The sequence below is a fragment of the Procambarus clarkii genome, chromosome 5 (assembly GCF_040958095.1).
Source record: "Procambarus clarkii isolate CNS0578487 chromosome 5, FALCON_Pclarkii_2.0, whole genome shotgun sequence".
Classification (NCBI taxonomy): domain Eukaryota; kingdom Metazoa; phylum Arthropoda; class Malacostraca; order Decapoda; family Cambaridae; genus Procambarus; species Procambarus clarkii.
Genome location: NC_091154.1, coordinates 44,125,096 through 44,146,011, shown reverse-complemented (window position 1 = coordinate 44,146,011; position 20,916 = coordinate 44,125,096). Strand labels below are relative to the sequence as shown.

At 43.5% G+C, this 20,916-nt stretch overlaps 1 protein-coding gene across 1 annotated transcript in view; it reads right to left on the bottom strand.

The window, feature by feature from the left end:
- The window catches only part of LOC123763767 (uncharacterized), a 199,531-nt gene that overhangs the window by 127,906 nt on the left and 50,709 nt on the right, over positions 1-20,916 (bottom strand). The gene's annotated exons all lie outside the window — the stretch shown is intronic.

The following is a 20,916-nucleotide window of genomic DNA, read 5'->3' as shown; positions in this document are numbered from 1 at the left end:
TCTTATCCCAATATCCTGTTTTGAGAGTCCCTGATTTTTCCAAGCATTTTGAGATTCATAGTGACACTCCTAATATAGCGATGGGAGCTTGTTTAACCACTGCACTGCACAGAGCGCCTTGTGGCCCTGGATCGAGGGTGCGCAGAGTGCCATGTGGCTTTTTAATTATAGGGGAGCGATTCAAAACTATACGGGGTTCACCAGGAACCCAAACCCGGCTAGCTGGAAAAGCACCACACCCCTGACGAGCAGACACACGGACTGACTGGGAGCCCAAACCAGCCAGTTGTCGAGGTAAGCCAACACCCAAACACCTAACAGATGCAGAGAAGCCATAACGACATGGGTAAGACGTGTGAACAAGAGAGGTGCCAGGTTCAACCCGAACGGGAGACAACGAAAGTAGTAACTCTGAAGCCCCACAACAAAACCGAGCCAGTCCCTGAACCTCGGATGAATCGGGATGTGCCAATATGCGTCCTCGAGGTCCAGGGACACCATTCAAGAGCCCTGCTCCAAGAGAAGCCAGACCTGGGACAGAGTGGTCATCCAAAAGGAGGGACAAAAAACCCAGGGGTTCAGACAGTACATGTCCAGAATGAACCACAGGTCCGCACAGTCCCGTTTCAGAACTGGAAACAGGCGGGAAACCTACCTGAGGGACGTCGTTGTTTCGACCACGCCCAATCACACCCACTCCAAGATGACTTGACAGAGCACAGAAGAGGCCTGCCCTGCTAGCCCCGAACCTCCAGGAGGAGGAGGAGCCACCCAACACCACCGAAGGCCGTGAAAAACGTCCCAAAAAGCCCACGAATCATGGGACTAGGCGTGAGTGAACAGAGCAAGCCTACCCCCCATTGCCCCATCAATGGGGCGAACCACGAAACACCCGATGCCCCCTACGAGAACCCGACCTGCACACAGAGCAAGCACCGCACCAACCAGACACAGGTTAGATGCAGGTCGGTCTGCTACCAGTTTCAGATGCAGGTTGCAGACCGGCTCTGAAACTGGCACCTGTGGCCCACCTAGACGGGCGGAACCGCGGGCCCCGGCACGACCCCTCTGGGAGGAACCCACTCTGGACCCTCGAAGAACCAAAAGGTCACTGTATATCAATTCTGCCAACCTTATCAAAAACATTTGAAAAGCTAATTACAAGCAGCTCAACTCTTATCTAGCCAAACAAAATATACTTAGCTCTTGCCAATATGGCTTCAGACCCAAAAAAAAAAGCACTAACAATGCACTGATTAGTATGATTAACTTGATACATACAGCTTTTGATGATAAAAATGAGTTTCCTGTTGGGTTATTTGTTGACCTATGCAAGGCTTTTGACACTATCAACCACCAAAACCTTTTTCTTAACCCTTAAGCTGCTAAGGGGTCCTGAGGAGATTTACACCCCTGTGCGCAAGAAAACAAAATTCTAAAAAATTATTTCGTCTTCTAAAAATGTTAATTTGTGCTCCCTACTGAGCACGGGAAAAATAAAAAAAATTGTAGGTGACATATTTTGGGAGCAACAGACTGAGGAAATCTGACAAAAAGTGAGCATTGACAGAGCGGTCGTCACAGCCGGTCAGCGTCACCTGAGCTGAAAGGTGGGAGTTGCCACAAAGATATTATCACTTAATTATTTCAATGTCTGATTTTTTTTTAGTTTTTTTTGCAGCAATATCATTCAATAATGTTCATTGTGATATATTTATATAATAAAAGGGGTGAATAATAGCTATACTCAAAAGTATGGTGTGCATATTAGATGATTCAATTATTATGTTCATAAAACAATAAACAAATAGTTTTGCTGTTATTACACTCTATACACAGGTTATATATAAGTATCTACATGTTTTGTTCACCATAATGAACCACTAAGTTGGTACTGAGAGTCGAAAAGCAACGAGGAGTGACCTCCACACACAGCCAGCCACTCATTGCCACTCCCTCAACAACGCTTCACTCGCCCACTTTCTCCTCCCACCATCCTGTTTTATATTTTATTCACAATACCTGTATACAGACGTTATATATAAGTATCTACATGTTTTGTTCACCACAACTGTGCAACTAAGCTGATATAGTTAGTTCAGGCACTAAGAGTCGTCGCTACACACAGTCAGCTGGCGGCTCCCACACTCATTCAAGGTCACACACACTAAACTTTCTCCCCCAACAATACCGTTTGTGGTGTTATTACACTATATACACACATTATATATAAGTATGTATATGTTTTGTTCACCACAACTGTACAACTAAGCTGATATAGTTAGGTCAGGCACTAAGAGATATCGCTACACACAGTCAGCTGGCGGCTGCCTCCCGCACTCATTCAAATTCACACGCACTAAAATTTCTCCCCCAACAATACTTGCTTGATACCTGCTTGATGGGGTTCTGGGAGTTCTTCTACTCCCCAAGCCCGGCCTGAGGCCAGGCTCAACTTGTGAGAATTTGGTCCACCAGGCTGTTGCTTGGAGCGGCCCGCAGGGCCACATACCCACCACAGCCCAGCTGATCCGGAACTTCTCTTAGAAAACAGTCCAGTTTTCTCTTGAAGATATCCACGGTTGTTCCGGCAATATTTCTTATAGTCGCTGGGAGGACGTTGAACAACCGTGGACCTCTGATGTTTATACAGTGTTCTCTGATTGTGCCTATGGCATCTCTGCTCTTCACTGGTTCAATCTTGTATTTTCTTTCATATCGTTCACTCCAGTACGTTGTTATCTTACTGTGTAGATTTAGGACCTGGCCCTCCAGTATTTTCCATGTGTATATTATTTGGTATCTCTCTTGTCTCCTTTCTAGAGAGTACATTTGGAGAGCTTTGAGACGATCCCAATAATTTAGGCATTTTATCTCGTCTATGCGTGCCATATGTGTTCTCTGTATTCCCTCTATTTCAGCAATCTCTCCTGCTCTGAAGGGGGAAGCGAGTACTGAGCAGTACTCGAGACAGGACAACACAAGTGACTTGAAGAGTACAACCATTGTGATGGGATCCCTGGATTTGAAAGTTCTCGTAATCCATCCGATCATTTTTCTGGCTGATGTAAGCAATATTTGCTTGGTTATGCTCCCTAAACGTTAGAGCGTCGGACATCATTATTCCCAAATCCTTGACATGCTGTTTTTCTACTATGGGAAGATGCGATTGTGTTTTGTACCCTGTATTATGTTTCAGATCCTCATTTTTGCCGTACCTGAGTACCTGAAATTTATCACTGTTAAATATCATGTTATTTTCTGCTGCCCAATCGAAAACTTTGTTGACATCTGCTTGTAGTTTTTCAATGTCTTCAGCAGAGGTAATTTTCATGCTGATTTTTGTGTCATCTGCAAAAGACGACACGAAGCTGTGACGTGTATTTTTGTCTATATCTGATATGAGAATAAGGAACAGTAGCTGTGCAAGGACTGTACCTTGAAGTACAGAGCTTTCAACATCGCTTGGACTCGATTTTATTTGATTGACTGTTACTCTTTGTGTTCTGTTCGACAGGAAATTGAGAATCCAGCATCCTACTTTTCCAGTTATTCCCACTGACCTCATTTTGTGAGCTATCACCCCATGGTCACATTTGTCGAACGCCTTTGCAAAGTCTGTGTATACAACATCTGCATTTTGCTTTTCTTCTAGGGCTTCTGTGATTTAGTCATAGTGGTTGAGTAACTGTGACAGACAGGATCTTCCCGCTCTAAATCCATGTTGTCCTGGGTTGTGCAATTCATTGTTTTCCATAAAACTAGAAATTTGATTCCTAATCACTCTTTCAAACACTTTTATTATGTGTGATGTTAGTGCAACTGGCCTATAATTTTTTGCCAAGGCTTTACTCCCCCCCCCCCCTTGTGCAATGGAGCTATATCTGCAGATTTAAGTGCTGCTGGTATCTCCCCTGTATCCAGGCTCTTTCTCCATATTACGCTGAGTGCTCTTGCTACTGGTACTTTAATTTCTTTATGAAAATTGAATTCCATGAGTCAGGCCCAGGAGCTGAGTGCATAGGCATATTGTCAATTTCTCTTTCAAAGTTTTCCGAGTTTGTGGTAATATCTGTTATATTATCTGCAGCTTGAATGTCACTCATAAAGAAGCTGTCTGGGTCATCAACTTTCATGTTGTTTATTGGTGTGCTAAACATACTGGCTTCTTAGAATTTCACTAATCTCTTTGTTGTCCTCTGTCTACGTACCTTCATTTGTAATTAACGATCCAATACTGGTCGAGGTTTTTTTATTTAAATTTTGCGTATGTGAAAATTTTTTCGGATTTTTCTTTCTCTTGTATAGCTTTCTGTTCCAATTTCATTTCCTCAGACTCATATGATCGCTTCAACGTTTGTTCTATTTCTTCGATCTCCCTGCTTAGGCTTATTTTCCTTGCTTGTGATAGTTGTGTCTGCCAAAGCATTTCCGTTATTTTTTTCCTTCTGTACAGTCGTCTGCGTTCTCTTTCTAGAGTGGTCCTCTTTCTGCCCCCTCCTCACAGGCACATGCTTCAAGGAGACCTTGTAAGCTTCAGCTGTCAGTTGAGCTATTCCCTGTGTGGGAGTTTTGTCGCTTAAGACCGTCTCCCATTGAATGGTTGCAAGGTCTACATTTATTTTTTTCCCAGTCGATCCTCTTATTGTTGAAATTGAATTAATTGAAAATTCCTTCTCGCTTGTTGGGTCTCTTAGACCTACTACCGTTATTTATGCTAGTTCGCACTTCAATGAGCTTATGGTCTGAGTATGAAGTATCTGAGATTGTGATGTCTCTGATTAGTTCATCATTGTTTGTGAATAACAAGTCTAGGTGCGTTTTCGTTCCTAGTAGGTTCTGTAATCTGTTGATTGAGCGAGAATTTGTCACAGAATCTCAAAAGTTCTCTGACCTGTGGTTGGTTATTTCCCGGGTCATTCCCTGCTATGATATTTGTGTTTGCCATTCTCCATCTTAGACTCGGTAAATTGAAATCTCCAAGGAAGATAATATCTGGAGCTGGGTTTGCTAGGTTATCAAGTATGTTCTCTATTTTGTGCATCTGCTCTGTGAATTCCTCAACCGTTGTATCTGGCGGTTTATATATTAGAATAATAATTAGGTTTAGTTTCTCTACCTTAATTCCAAGTACCTCTACCACCTCATTAGTTGAGTTTAGTAGTTCTGTGCATACCAGGTCTTCTTTAATATACAGACCTATTCCTCCATTTGACCTAGTTTTTCTATCACATCTATATAAATTATAATTTGGAATCCAGATTTCACCATCCATGTAATCTTTTGTATGAGTTTCCGTGAATACCCCAAATATTGAGTTTGACTCTAATAGGAGGCCATTTATGAACTTTACTTTATTTCTTGACTTTGGCTTTAAACCTTGAATGTTTGCAAATATGAATGATTGTCCATATTGTGTGTCACTTCTGGAAGGTTACTGTTTGCAGTGTTATTACACTATATACAGACGTTATATATATGTATATGTTTTGTTCACCACAACTATACAACTAAGCTGATATAGTTAGTTCAGGCACTAAGAGTCGTCGCTACACACAGTCAGCTGGCGACTCCCTCACTCATTCAAGGTCACACGCACTAAACTTTCTTCCCCAACAATAATGTTTGCATTGTTATTACACTATATACACATATTATATATAAGTATCTGCATGTTGTATGCACCGTAACTGTACACCTAATCTTGTAGAGTGCCCAAAGAGCATAGTGGCCACCCTCTACACAGCCAGACAAATCATGCTGACGACGTCACCTCCGTCACCCAAATGGCTCCACCCAACATAATCATCCTTTTGCTGTTATTACACTAATACACACATTATATATAAGTATCTACATTTGTGTTCACCATAGAAAACCACTGAGCTGGTATGGTGAATGCAGACAATAACAGGTGGCCACACAGTCAGTAAACGATGCTATCTCCCTCCGTCCCTCAGCATCACTCCTCCAACAGCGCTAATTATTACAACAATCCTGCTATTATCACAATCCTGGTCATTTTTATGACAGTCAAGGGTCATCTGTAATATTGTATCGCTAAATAATAGCAGTTATATATTTATTTTGACATTTTTCAGCGATGCTGTGGTCACAAGCTGAACAGCAATGCTGTTCGCTCATGCTGCGTGCGCCAGCCTTGGTTGCTCCGACAGTACTGTGGCTCTCACACTGGAGAATATTGCCCACGATTTTTTTTTAATAACGTCTGTTTACAAGAGCCCTGAGGAAGCTAATGTGAACCCTGTGTAGCCGAGGGCCATTTGAATCGTGCCTGGCACCCTATGGCGTATATATATGCCATGCACAGTTTAACCCTTAAACTGCGCAACGCGCCTGCAGGCTCACGTCTGGTTTGCGCAACGCGCCTCCGGGTATTTGTATTTTTCACGTTCCATTCAAAACTCCCGCGGCTACATGGGGTTCACATCAGCTTCCTCAGGGCTCTCGTAAACAGACGCCATCTTTAACCCTTAACGTGCTCGGGGTCTAATATCCTGCTATCCACACAGACGCATGTCATTTTGAAAAAAAAAAAAAAATTTTTTTTTTGCTAATCTGTTAAGTTCTGTTCACTGATCACGGGAAAAAAATAAAAAAAAAAATTCTATTGTACTTACTTTTGTTGCAATAGAGCCGAGAAGCTCGGTGATGACGTCACAATCTGCATGTTCGCTCATGCAGTACACGCCCGGGAGGTGTTGCGCGCGGTCCTCAAACAGCCAGAGTTGCCACAAATATATTTTCGCGCTATTTATTTACAATGTCTAAGCGCATTTTATCTAATTTTTTTCACTAATTGTGTTTCAAATACTGTTTGAACATATTTTGTATCAATAATTGTTGCATATTTGAGTATACACAGGCGCACACAAATGTTTTCAATTACGGCAATATAATATGTCATTACAGTCTATTATATTGTATGTTCTGCTTATATTTGTATATATTTACACACACGCACAAGCTATCTGCTTATATGTTTACATATTTACACACTCGCACACACTATACACACTTTGAAGCACACTTAGAAGATTTCTAGACTGTGGTAGTCATTGAAGCAGTCGACAGCACATAATGGGATACCACACGTTTCACACCATGTTTGCACAAGCTTCCGTTTCTTGTCTCTACGTGTCGTTGTTTTACACACCAAGCAATCACGTTGGGCTATTGCACGCTTCACACCAGGTGGCAAATACTTAAGTTTGTGTGCTAGGAAGCCTTCAGTGTGAGCGAGGCGTGGAGTACCAGCATGCTGCAACAGTGGGTTTATGATGGGCCGCTGAATACCTGGGACATCTTTTGCAAACTTTCCTAATAACTGTATTGCAGCATCAAATACAAAGTCACGGAAAGTGGGCTTACGTCCAGTTCTCACAAGGTACATGTTGAAACAGTTCAGCATGCTCATGTCCACAAGATGGAAGAACACTTTTTTCGTCCACCTACATGTCTTCCGCACACACTCTGCAGTGCCAATCATCATGTCTGATTTATCAATCAACCGCATGTTGATATTATAGTCTAAAACACAGTCTGGCTTATATAGTGGTGCGTTTGTTTTATGGCTCACTTTCCCACTGTTCACCATTGTTCCATCATGAATTGTTGTCAACAAGTTCACCTCTCTTTTGTCTTTCCACCGAACTGACAGAATGTTATCACTTTTCCTTCTCTGACACTCACCAACTGCAATGTCGTTGTCAAACACAGGCATTTCCCTTCGTTGTGGCTTTACTGTACCAACCAATCCGGTTCTATTTTCTAGCAAGAACCGAGCTAGCAAGGGACTTGTATAGTAATTATCTGTGTATAAAATATGTCCCTTGTTCATCCACGGAGCCATGATGGTCTTAACTACACTCCCCGAGAATCCATGTTCGTCGTTACCGGGAATGTCTACATCACTAGCCGAGTACAGAATCATGTGTAACACGTATCCTGTCTCACAATCACAAAGAACAAAAAATTTCAGGCCAAATCGGTTTCGTTTTGAGGGAATGTACTGTTTGAATGGAACACGTCCCTTGAAAAGTATGAGAGATTCATCAACCACCAGCTTCTGTGCTGGTACGTAAAAATCTCTGAATTTTCCAATAACATCGTTCATGTAGTGCCTCACTCGCCACAGTCTATCATCAGGTGTTCGGTCCTGAACACTTCCAAAATGTAGACACCTGAGGAGTATCTGAAACCTGTCTCGTGACATATATTTCCCGAATAAAGGTGTTGGTATTGTCTTGTCCTTGCTCCAATAGTCATTTATTGCATGTTTGTGACAGTGCTTCATCAACAAACAGAGTGCCAAAAACATATACATTTCCGCCACTGTGGTATTTTTCCAACGCTGCAGTCGTGAAAATTCTGTGATATCCCTCTCAATCAGGTAAGCAGCATGCAGGTTCGTTTGGTGTACAATGTATTCCATGAGTGGTTCATCATAGAATGCTGTAAAATATTCCATCTCAGCCATGTCCTCACCTTGATTAGGGAAAAGGTTTGTAATCCCTACATCTTTATCGTCAAAGTGAGGAATATTAGGAATAAAATCGTCACCATCACTCCACTCAAGTACACCAGGCGTCCTGCGAGATGCAGAGGAAAGACGGCGAGGAAGCGATGCATACCGGCGACCAGGAGCTGAATACCGTCTGCGAGAAGCACGGCGGCTACGTGCACGTGAGGTGGGTGCACGTGAACACGAGGGTCTTGGTCCCTCATGTGGTGCCATGCGGTGGCGCTTGGCCGGGCGAGATGCTGCTGACGCGACAATTTCTCGCCCAGTTACACCACTGGTACCAGCCACAGGCTCAATAAAACTTTGATCTGAGTCACTAAACCCAGAAAAGGAGTCACCTCCATCTGACTCGTCACCCTCAAACAGAAAATATCCACAGGAACTGTGAGGTCGTGGTAGAATTGGGGTAGAAAATGGGCGAGGAGGCATGGGAGAGCGTATAGGCCTCGCCATGGCATGGCGGTCATTCTCACTTTCACTGCTGCTGCTACTATCACCCGACAACTGTGTATAATCCTCATCGTTGTCTGAATCGTCAAACACACTTTCTTCACCTTCAGAGAATAATTCGTGGGCTATTTGCTCTGGGGTGAGGGACTGAGTGGTGCGTGCCCGTGAGGCGTTTGACCGTGCGCTCGCCATGGTGACTCTCGGTAAACTGAGGCCTCCCATGCCATCGGATCGTGAGCTGGATTTTTTTTCAAAATGGCCGCTGTTTACTAGAGCCCCTGGGCAGCGTATGGGACCCCCAGCTACACCGCGGGCCATTCAAATCGTGCGCGGTACCCATACACTTCATATGAAGTGAAGCGCAGTTGACTGGTAAAACGATTTACACTTCATATGAAGTGATGCGCACTTTAAGGGTTAAAAAAAATAGTGGTCCACATTCCCGGCTGTGGGAGCCTCAGTAGTGTGTGAGCAACCAAGGCTGGCGCTCGCAGCATGAGCGCACAGCACTGCTGTTCAGCATGTGACCACAGCATCGCCTAATAATGTCAAAATATATATATAACTTGTATTATTTAGCTATGATAGTGTTATATTAGAGCCTGAGTGTGATAATGACTGGGTACAATGTTCAAATATCAGTGATTCAATGCTGTTCACGATGTTCACAGCGCTAGCCACAGCACCACAGCATTATTTCGTTCATCTAGGAATCTTCAAATGATTTCTTAGGTTCCTTTTCAAAATAAACGTGTGGTCAATTATTCATTTACAGGAATTAGTGACCAGGATTGTGATAATAGCAGGATTGTGGTTATAATTAGCGTTGTGCATAGTATTGTGGAAGGAGGAATTTTGATGAAGGAGGGAGGGTGAGAATTGAGGTAGCCTCATTGTGTGTGTGTGGCTGCCACTCTTGTTTTGCTCTCCATACTAGCTTAGTGGTTCGCTATGGGCAACACATATGTACATGGGTATATATAGTGTGTGTATATAGTGTAAGAACAGCAACAGGAGAATGTTGAGAGGAGCTATTTTGGTGAGGGAGGTGACGTAATCGTAGCATCGTCTGCTGTGTGATTTTTCATGCAGTGTATGGTGGCCACTGTACTGTTTGGACACAATACCGGCTTACTTGCATAGTTCTGGTAAAAAAAACATGTATATAGGTATATAGAACATGTGTAATAAGAACTATAACAATATGGTGGGAGGAGCAATGTTGGCGAGTAAGATGTTGGAGTGAGGGAGACTGGCTGGGTGTGGCTGCTCTCACTCGAGGTGTTCTGAATGTGTTCTTGACCAAATGCTCCTATTGGCCCATAGGAGGCAGCTGCTATTGGCCCATACGAGGCAGCTGCTATTGGACCATACGAGGCAGCTGCTATTGGCCCATACGAGGCAGCTGCTATTGGCCCATACGAGGCAGCTGCTATTGGCCCATACGAGGCAGCTGCTATTGGCCCATACGAGGCAGCTGCTATTGGCCCATACGAGGCAGCTGCTATTGGCCCATACGAGGCAGCTGCTATTGGCCCATACGAGGCAGCTGCTATTGGCCCATACGAGGCAGCTGCTATTGGCCCATACGAGGCAGCTGCTATTGGCCCATACGAGGCAGCTGCTATTGGCCCATACGAGGCAGCTGCTATTGGCCCATACGAGGCAGCTGCTATTGGCCCATACGAGGCAGCTGCTATTCGCCCATACGAGGCAGCGGCTATTGGCCCATACGAGGCAGCGGCTATTGGCCCATACGAGGCAGCGGCTATTGGCCCATACGAGGCAGCTGCTATTGGCCCATACGGGGCAGCTGCTATTGGCCCATACGGGGCAGCTGCTATTGGCCCATACGGGGCAGCTGCTATTGGCCCATACGGGGCAGCTGCTATTGGCCCATACGGGGCAGCTGCTATTGGCCCATACGGGGCAGCTGCTATTGGCCCATACGGGGCAGCTGCTATTGGCCCATACGGGGCAGCTGCTATTGGCCCATACGGGGCAGCTGCTATTGGCCCATACGGGGCAGCTGCTATTGGCCCATACGAGGCAGCTGCTATTGGCCCATACGAGGCAGCTGCTATTGGCCCATACGAGGCAGCTGCTATTGGCCCATACGAGGCAGCTGCTATTGGCCCATACGAGGCAGCTGCTATTGGCCCATACGAGGCAGCTGCTATTGGCCCATACGAGGCAGCTGCTATTGACCCATACGAGGCAGCTGATATTGGCCCATACGAGGCAGCTGATATTGGCCCATACGAGGCAGCTGATATTGGCCCATATGAGGCAGCTGATATTGGCCCATATGAGGCAGCTGATATTGGCCCATACGAGGCAGCTGCTATTGGGCCATACGAAGCAGCTGCTATGCGGTGTTCTGAATGTGTTGATGGTGAATGTATATAGTGTGTGACAGTGTATAGTGTGTAAATAGATTGTACATATACACAAATTAGCATGATACATAGTAAATATGTGCTGCATATGTGTACACAAGTTTCATGCACGTAACACAGTGTCTACGGACAGTACGGATGTTGTACTGCGATATTATAGTGTACGTATTCATTATACATTGGATTGGCACATAAAAACAATGAAAATGTATTGGGAAAGGTGCGCAAAAAATGAACGAAAATATATTCGCGGCAACTCGCGAGCCCCACCCCGAGCGCCCCACCGCCCCCGAGAGCTTACGGCACGGGCGCACGGGGAATGATGACGTCACGCCCCAACTTCCAGACCCCATAGCAGCCAAAGTAAGTACTATTTCAACTTTTTTTTTACATACCCATACTGAGGGAAGGGTTTTTGACACTTTAAAAAGAAAAAAAGATTTTTTTCCAGAGAATTTATTTCCTGCGCACTGCGGGGGTGTCACATTTGGAGGCAACGCAGTTAAGGGGTTAAGGGTTAAATTACATCATTATGGAGTCAGAAGTCACTTCCTCCAATACCTTCAGTCTTAGCTTAGTGACAGGCTCCAATATGTTTCTGTGAATAATTCCATTTCTCTCACCCTACCCATCAACATTGGTGTTCCACAGGGCAGCATACTTGGCCCTCTCCTCTTCTACATTAAGAACCTTCCAAATGCCTCTCAACACCTCAAACCAATTTTATTTGCTGATGACACAATCTTCATTTTCTCCAGTCCTGACCCTCTTGCTCTGAATGTTACAATGAATACTGAACTAAATAAAATCCATCTTTGGCTAACTACTAACAAACTCACACTTAACATTGACAAAAATCTTCTATATTTTGTTTGATAATAAATCCTCAGATCAAATTAACCTAAGAATAAACAATATCCAAATTAGTTAGAAAGTACAGTGGTACCTCATATGACGAATTTAATCCGGTCCATGTTTGTCATGTTAAACGGACGTCATACAAAACGAATGTCGCCATTTAACCACTGTGATGCACTGTGTTTATTGTGAAATTCCCCCAGTGTGCATGACATCAAATGTTCCCAAAAAATAATTTTTCTTTTTAAAATGATAAATTACCTTCCCTGAACATGTCTATGTAAAAATAATTACCAAATTCCACTTACTTTGGCTGTGAGGACGTGGACAAGGTGCGCTGTGACGTCATGAGGGGCTGGTGGCCCGTGTGTGAAGCTCCCAGACACGGTCACGCAGGCCATTCAAGCACCGCGTGTTGCCACAAATATATTTTCAAATATTTTTTCTATGTATTTCCAATGCGGTTTTATTTGTTTCTTTTATCGTATATGATGCATATTTGTGACCTTTACAATATGTATACAGTAGAATGTTCATAATTTTCCATGGAACTGTGATACATGTGCCAGTATTGTGTCCACAATAAATGTTTATTGTCACAATATTACGTGGTAAAAATTCACTAAAATTACATTATGTACAGTTTCACATACTATTTACACAGTAACACACTGTATTACACACTCAGTACTTGAGAGGTGCGTATTAACCCTTGAATGGCGCCTGGCCTGTGTCACTCACAGGCGCATACCAAAAAAAAAATGAAAAAAAAAATATTTTTTCTTCTAAACCTGTTAATTTGTGTTCACTGATCATGGGAAAAATAATAAAAAAATCGTAAGTGGCATATATTGCTCGCTATAGGGCGGGGAAGTCTGGCAAAAAACAGGCGCTGACTCAGCTTGCGTCCCAGGCGGTCTGTTGCTCGCCAGCTGTCAGGCTAGAGTTGCCACAAAGAGATAATTACCTGATTATTTCAATGTCTCTGATTGATTTATCATAGTTTTTTAGCTGTAATATTATTCAATAGTGTGTAGTGTGATATATATTATTTATATATATCACACTACACACTAGTATATTTATATAATAAAATGAGTGAATCATCACTGTACTCAAAAATATGGTGTGCATATTGTTGATTCAATTATGTTCATCAAACAGTGAACAAATACTTTGTCAGTTATTACACTATATACACAGGATATATATAAGTATCTGCATGCTTTGTTCACCATAACGAATCACTAAGTTGCAATTACGAGTCAAAAAGTAACGAAGAGTGACCGCCACACACCAGCCAGCCACTCACTCCCTCCCTCTACACCTCACTCGCCCACATTTTCCTCCCAGCATACTGTTTTTGCTTTTATTCACTATATACAGACATTATATATAAGTATCTACATTCGTGTTCACTATAACGAACCACTAAGTTGGCATGCTGAGTGGCAGTGCCAGTGGCAGCCTGCCTCTGGCTGCCACTCCCTCCCTCCCTCACCTCACCAGACTTGCCACCATTCTCCTCCCACCATACTGTTTTTGCTTTTATATACAGACGTTATATATAAGTATTTACATGTTTTGTTCACCATAACTGTACATCTAAGCTTGTATGGTAAGTAAAGGCACAAAGACATAGCTACTCACACAGTCAGCTGATCAGCGGCCGCCCTCAAGGCCAGACGCACTAATATTTCTCCTCCAACAATACTGTTTGTGGTGTTATTACGCTATATACACACATTACAGATAAGTATCTACCTGTTTTATTCACCATACTTATACAAGTAAACTGGTATGGTGCCCAAAGACCATCGTGGTCACCAGTTAACAACATGATAAGTCGTGCAGACGACCCCACTGCCCTCACCAAAATGGCGGCTCCCAACCTACTCCTCTTGCTATTTATACCCTCTATACACACGTTATATATAAGTATCTACATTTGTGTTCACCATAACGAACCACTAAGCTGGTATGGTAAGTGCAGTCAATAAAAGGTGGCCACACACAGTCAGAAGATGCCACTACCCTCCCTCCCACAGCATTACTCCTCCCTCCATGGGGCACAGCAGTAAATATCACCACAATCCTGCTATTATCAGAACCCTGGTCAGTTTTATCACAGTCAGGGGTCTTCTGTAATAATATCATCGCTACATAATAGCATGAACAAGTATATTATGGCATTTTTAGGCGATGCTGTGGTCACAAGCTGAACAGCAGTGCTGTGAGCTTATGCTGCGTGAGTCAGGCTTGGTAGCTCACTCAATACTGAGGCCCCTAACACCCGGGAATTTGGCCCACGATTTTTTTGTTTAAATGGCATCTGTTTACAAGAGCCCTGATGAAGGTGTGGTGAACCCCGTGTATCCGCGGGCCGTTTAAATCTTGCGTAGTACTCCAAAGCATCATATGATGCGATGCGCAATTTACTACAAGTCGGTCAAAGCATCATATGATGTGATGCGCAATTTAAGGGTAAATCAATGAAGTAGTCCATGGTACACAGCACGACTTTGCTCTCGTTGCACCAGCTACAGATAGATTTTTGCTTCCTGTTTCATCGTTATGTGTGCTTGCAAATAATGCACTCGCGTGCACCCTTGGCTTTAGTACTTGTAGGAGTTATGTAGCCAAGCTTGTAAAGCATAAGGTAGTATTGAAACGATTATAGGAAAAGCTCAATTTGTAAGGTAGTCTTGAAAAGATAGCTTTGTAAGGTCCCACACAGGAAAAGATTCAGCTAGTCTCAAAAAGTGTCCATCAGTCAGGAAGAGATTCAGGTATTCTTGAAAATATCTATGGAAAACACCACCATCGAAGCCGCTAACACTGTTCATCTATGCTACTTGTATCAGATGCATTATCACTGAACACAGAAAACAATTCATCTATGTATCATCTATATAAATTGGAGATGGCAAGGGTGGGGCTTAGAGTTACAACTGGATACGCTCGCTGTATCATGCTCATAGGTGCTGTATCACTTGCATCCGACCGTTGTGTTAAGTCCTTATTGCGCCTAACTTCACCAATATCATGACCCTTATGTTCTTCAAACAATAAGGTCTGAATTTCACCGACTGAGCGCAATCTTTCAACACCGTGTCGGACAGGTGTTTGGAAGCCAGAGGTATGTGTGCCACAAATGGTTGTTCACACAGTACTAACCCACCCAGCAGCCCTAGTCTTTTATATTCGTTATAGCAAAAGGTTCGTTCAGTGTTTAACCCTCAAACCGCTAGGGGCCCAAATGGAATTCACACCCACAGGCGCAACAAAAAAAAAATCCAAAAAATTCTTTCGTCTTATAGAAGTGTTCATTTTTGTTCCCTGATCACAGAAAAAATAAAAAAAAAATCGTAGGTGGCATATTTTAGCCGCAATAGGGTAGGGAAGTGTGGCAAAAAAGGGGCGTTGGCAGAGCCTTCGCCAGACGAGGTCTACTCCGCCCGAGCTGTCAGACGGCAGTTGCCACAAATATATTATTACCTAATTATTTCAATGTCTCTGATTGATTTTTTCTTAGTTTTTTTGCAGTAATATTATTCCATACAGTGAATTGTGGTATATTTATATTATAAAATGTGTGAACCATCGCTGTACTCAAAATTATGGTGTGCATATTAGTGATTCAATTATTATGTTCATAAAACAATAAACAAATAGTTTTGCTGTTGTTACACTATATACACACAGGTTATATATAAGTATCTGCATGTTTTGTACACCATAACGAACTACTAAGTTGGTCTTGTGAGTCAAAAAGCAACGAGGAGTGACCACCAAACACCAGCGAGCCACTCACTGCCACTCCCTCCCACAACACCACCTCACTCACCCTCATTTACCTCCCATAATACTCTTTCTGTATTTATTCACTATACACAGACGTTATATATACGTATTTACATGTTTTGTTCACCATAACTGTACATCTAAGCTTGTATGGTGAGTAAAGGCCATAAGACGTAGCTACTCACACAGTCAGCTGATCAGCGGCCGCCCTCAAGGCCAGACCCACTAATATTTGTCCTCCAACAATATTGTTTGTGGTGTTATTATGCTATATACACACATTATATATAAGTATCTACCTGTTTTATTCACCATACCTGAACAAATAAGCTGGTATGGTGCCCAAAGACCATAGTGGCCATCAGTAAACAACATGCCAAGTCGTGCAGACGACGCTCCTCCCTCACCAAAATGGCGGCTCCCAACCTACTCCTCTCGCTGTTATCTCACACTATACACACGTTATATATAAGTATCTACATTTGTGTTCACCATGGCGAACCACTAAGCTGGTATGGTGAGTGCAGTCAATAAATGGTGACCACACAGTCAGAAGACGACGCCACAACCCTCCCTCCCACAGCCTTACTCCTCCCTCCATGGAGCACAGCGCTAAATATCACCACAATCCTGCTATTATCAGAATCCTGATCAGTTTTATCACAGTCAGGGGGCTTCAGTAATACTATCACTGCTAAATAATAGCAGTATCATTTATATTATGGTATTTGTAGGCGATGCTGTGGTCACAAGCTGAACAGCGGTGCTGTGAGCTCGTGCTGCGTGCGCCAGCCTTGGTGGCTTGCTCAATACTGACGCTGTAACACCCAAGAATGTTGGCCTGGATTTTTTTTCTAGGTGGCATCTGGCAACTATCGGTCGTGGCTGCACTATAGCTGCCCCTATCCCAGGCGGGGCGTTTAAATTATAGCGCTAGACACGAAATCATATATAAATGATGTGCGCGGTTTCGGTTTTGTCACTGATATCATTTATATATGATATGCACGGGTTTGAGGGTTAAGCAAAAGGTTCGTTCAGTGTTTGTCAGGTAGGCTGCTCCACTATGACACTCTTTCTTTGTTTCAAATGTCTTCCATTTGTTTTGTATTTGTCACTTACGTCTCAATAATGGAGCAGCCTACCCAACAAACACTGAACGAACCTTTATGGCATTTGTTCATTTTTCAAATTGTTTCAACAGTTCTTTTATTTTTCGTTTTTTTTTATTTAAGAAACATGGAGCAGCCTGTAGACCACCGAACGAACCTTTTTGACATTTGTACTGGTTTTCAAACTTCTTCATTTTTTATTATTTACGTTTTTTTTATATAAGAAACGTGGAGCAGCCTACCTGCCGACCACTGAATGAACCTTTTGCTATAAGACAAATGAAAAATAAATATTGAACACATTTGAAGAAAGGAAAATGTCATAATGGTTTGTTCAGTGTATGGAAGGTAGGCTGCTCCATTATTGAGACGTAAATGACAAATGGAACACATTTGAAACAAAGAAAGATTGTTATAATGGAGCAGCCTACCTGCCGAACACCGAACGAACCTTTTTGACATTTGTTGTATATCAGAATTTTCATTTCTTTTTTCTACAAAAAAGTCAATGCTTTGCAACATCTCAGCAGTCACCCCTTTATATCCCAGCATCATTAGTATATTTAAACAAGAACAACATAATTTATGTGCATCGGAGGCGTCTGAGATTGTGTAAGACGCAGCGCGACCCCACCGTGTGGTGTTGACGTTACTTAAACGAGAGTTCGCCATACAGGATGATTTGACGCCAATTGGGCCGTTTGTTACCCAAAATGTTCGCCTTTCGTGGCAATCGTTATGCGAGGTACCACTGTAGATGGTCAATTCTTTGGTGTCCTCATCAATAACAAACTGAATTACCTGGGACACATTCAAAATACAGCAAAAAACCAGCATTGAATGTAATGAAACGCAATTTTCTGGGTGAATCCCAGAGGCTTACCAGAGCTATCAAGGTTGATATGGATACCCCTAACTTTGGCATCAGTCGATGTGAGTGGAGATCTAGGCCTACTGGGGACCACGAGTCAGAACCAGGCCCTCCCTCAAAGAGACACGAGGAGCAATGGCCTATAGAAATGCACATGTGATTTTGGAGCATTCTATATCTACCATCGACTGGGACAGGCCCCCAGAAAGGTAAGCACCAAAAACAAATGCCTATTCTGGTTAAAAATGGCAAAATTAGACAAACAAGTAAACAGAACACCCCAATTGAAAACGAGCAAACAAGCATAATGTCACAAGAACCGTGCCGCATGTTTGTGCAGAGCCACCCCTCCCCCCACCCTCAGGGAGGGGGGAAAGGGGTTGCTGCAGACCCCCGTGCCGGCGATACACCCTACAGTTCCGAGCTGGGTATCAAAATACACGTAAACCGCTGACCGGAGGGAGGGTTGCTGGGGAGCCCCTGGGAATCACCCAGAAAATGGCGTTTCACTACATTCAACGTTGGTTTTCTGGGGGAGCCACTTCAGCTCCCCGGAGCTACTTCACCAAAGATGAAAAAGAAAGAGGCGGCGGTCAGCTCTTACATCGCAATGCAAGGTCGAGCGAAAAGGCTGCAATCACCAACCTAATGTAACGAAGGCCCGACTAGGCCCAGGAACATTAACAAGAAAGCGTGCAGCCAAGATCCTGTTCGACCGCTAAAAAACTCCATGCCCGAATGTCAGCCCAGGAACATTAACGAGAAAGCGTGCAGCCAGGACCCTGTTCGACCGCTAAAAAACTCCATGCCCGAATGTCAGCCCAGGACATGATACCAAAGACGGCAGCAAGCGCAGCAAATGTATTCTGTTCTGTATGTCCATGACGTTCTGTATGAATATCATGGGCACGGGGGATAGACCACAGGCCAGCTAGACGGAATAACCCTGCGGACGACCTGAGAACAGGAAGAAGGGAAACCGGATCAACCCAAAGCACGTCCCAGGACACAGAAGCCGTAGCCCGCAAATAACGGCGGAGGGCCACAACCAGATAACACACGATGCACCCCAGGCCTGACCAACCAAGCATCAACCCAAGGACCCCTCCAGAAAGCAGCAGACTTATTCCTCACCAAAAAAGAATGAGATGGCTGCAAACAAGACAGGGCTTTGGAAAAACAAACCTGAACCGAAGAAGCCAAAACAATCCGAGGTGAAGACAGAACGAGAGTACATCGTCCAAAGACCAGGACGGGGCAGGCTGCGCATGAGCAGGCCGGAGGCAAACAACACCCGAGACAGCCCGAGACAGCCTGCGACAGCCCACGCAACGGTGCAGAAGGAACATCAAAAATGAAAGCAGACCATAGCGGCTCTGCCAGCGCTGCACGAGACAAGGCGGCAGTATGTGTCAAGCCGACAGTTCCTAACCTGTCGGCTTGACACATAAGAGAAGAACAAAACCACGTCAACAAAAACCGCAGGATACCTAAGAAGAGACAAAAAGAAAAGGAAGGAGCGCCAGCAAAACCCCATACCGCCGCCGAGACGAAGCACGCAGGTGGGACACCATCAACGAAGCCACCTGATCATCAAAGACGGTGAGAGACTAGTCAAAATTCCCAGACTGGAAGACTCGAGGAGAAGACCGAACCAACCCCGGTACGGACCGAACCTATCATTATAAAAGGCGGAGCCGGGGGGAAAACCCCTAGGTTCGGACACCATGGAAGCAGCGACTGAAACAAAAACTGGCAAGAAACTAGAAGGAATGTCTGCCAGGGAGCCGGGGGCCAGATTCAGGAAGGTACTTACGAAGGTTTTTCTTCTTAGCTACGAATGTTTTCCTTCTTAGCGCCTTCGTGGCGGCTACGTCGGTATTCAAGTAGCTACACTAAGTGGAAAAACCTTCGTAAGTTCATTCCGGGATCTAAGTGTGGTTTCGACAACTCGTAGCTTTACGTAAGCTGGATATAACTCAATTTTTCTCTACTACATAACACTGGGATAGATTTTAAGATTTTGGAACATAAACAAAAGATTATAAAAATTGAATCTAGTGAAGAGGAGTCCTTCGTGTTAGTTACATATGTATTCTCTGCTTGAAACTTAAAGTAAATATGTCTTTTATGATAGTAGAATTAGTTTTATAATAGCAAGATATTATACCCGTAGTTATTAAGTAAATAAACACTGGTGAACATGAAATATGAGAGGTGATGAGCCCTGCCTGATGGGATCATTTACTATCACCAAATGCCCCTGTTCACCTAGTAGTAAGGGTGTACCTTAGCTATACATACCCATTTCTAATTTATTTAGTTTGGTATTATTTTGAAATTAAATCTGGGTGAGACAAAATAAAAATATGCTGCACAAATGATGTTAGGTAAGGAGAAGGGTAAAAATGTCAAAAACTTTATTCATTGAATGCTTAAAGCTATAATTATGACTATATGGACTATTAAAAAAGAGAGCAGGAAGTAGGGGTCCAAGACCTCTTCCTGTTATACAATTTGGGTATGGAACAAGTAATTATCAAAAGAAGGCACCATGCCGGGAAGGCTATGTAGCAGTAAGGCAGTGAGGTGAGGCAGCTACTTATTTGGGAAATGCTTATTTTATTTTCCTTATAAGCTGAGGCAACTTATTTTATTTGAGGAATACTCAGCTGATTCCTCTACATTTAGCATGGAACAAATTTGTGTCCAAGACCTCTTCCTGTTACACAATTTGGCTGTGTGTAACCAAACTAGAAGTGCTCTACAAATCAAGGGACCCAGAATGTGGAATGACGTCCCGAATCATGTCAAAGGCTGTACCTCTCTCAACCAGTTTAAGAGTTAAACCAGGTACTGCCTAATTAACTCCATGTA